At 44.4% G+C, this 1,080-nt stretch overlaps 1 pseudogene; it reads right to left on the bottom strand.

Moving 5' to 3' along the window:
- Positions 1–697: 697 nt before the first annotated feature.
- LOC125450216 (U2 spliceosomal RNA) lies at positions 698–872 on the bottom strand (annotated as a pseudogene).
- Between the last annotated feature and the right edge of the window lie 208 nt (positions 873–1,080).

The following is a 1,080-nucleotide window of genomic DNA, read 5'->3' as shown; positions in this document are numbered from 1 at the left end:
TCTAGTTCAATACATCCCAAGTCGTCGTCGTCATCAGAGTCAAAACGAGTGAATACTTCGATAGCTTCATCTTTTTTTTAATTCTGAAATGCTATTTGTAATGAGGTAGTGTTGGCAGGCTATTTTCTTTTACTTCTGATGCCATGTGTGGATTTTCAGGGATGGTGTTGGTGGGAAGATGGGGCATGTACCAGGGATGAGGCACTAACATTCAGAACAAGTGCTGAACATGCAGAAAAGGAGAAATTAACAGGTACCTTGGAACAAGCATAGTTGGAGAAGGTTGGGTGAGAGTCCTGAGAGAAAGCACTTTTGGTGGCAGCACCAGGACACGTGTTTGATTCCAGCCTTGGGTGACTGACTGCCTGTGTGGAGTTTGCACATTCTCCCTGTGTCTGTGTGTTTCCTCAGAGTGCTCCCACAGTCCAAAGATGTGCAGGTTAGGCGGATTAGCCATGTTAAATTGCCTGTAGTGTTTAGGGAGAGGTAGTTCAGGTGGGTTATAGGTCTGGCTGGGATGCTCTGAGGTTTGGTGTGGATTTGTTGGGCTGAAGGGCTGTTATGGTTCCAGAGTGTTGAGCAGATGGAGAATCTGAGATAACAGGCCAAGTAAAACTGAAGGAACAGGAAGTCTGATGTCTCAGGTCGAGACACCCTTCTTCAAGTGTTGATCAGGCTGCTTTTAAACTTGGTTTAATGAGAGTGCACCATTCCTGGAAACACTGCAATACCAGGATGATGTGTGGAGAGGATGGAGCAAGCCCCTGTTCCAATTCCTGCTCTAAAAATCAGTTTAACATAGGGTCCTTAAGTAAAGGACATGTCAGATATTAAAGCTGATAAGAACAGTTTTTTTTTATTTGGAAAAATATACTTCAGTCAGAAGATGTACAAAAAAAAAACATATTTATACACCTACCCAGTCATGCAAGCTGCTCCTTGTTGCCCAGGGGCGTATGTGCACCAACTAAAGGAAAAAAACACAAAACAAAGCAAAAGCAAAAGCGAAACAAAAGAAAGAAATATACCCTGGCAGTCATCTCCCCGCACCGTCCCCGTTGGCCTCCCTGACCAGTTGGG

The sequence above is a fragment of the Stegostoma tigrinum genome, unplaced genomic scaffold, assembly GCF_030684315.1.
Source record: "Stegostoma tigrinum isolate sSteTig4 unplaced genomic scaffold, sSteTig4.hap1 scaffold_446, whole genome shotgun sequence".
NCBI classification, from domain to species: Eukaryota; Metazoa; Chordata; class Chondrichthyes; order Orectolobiformes; family Stegostomatidae; genus Stegostoma; species Stegostoma tigrinum.
Note: the sequence above shows the minus strand (reverse complement) of the source record. Positions and strands in the feature narration are given on the sequence as shown.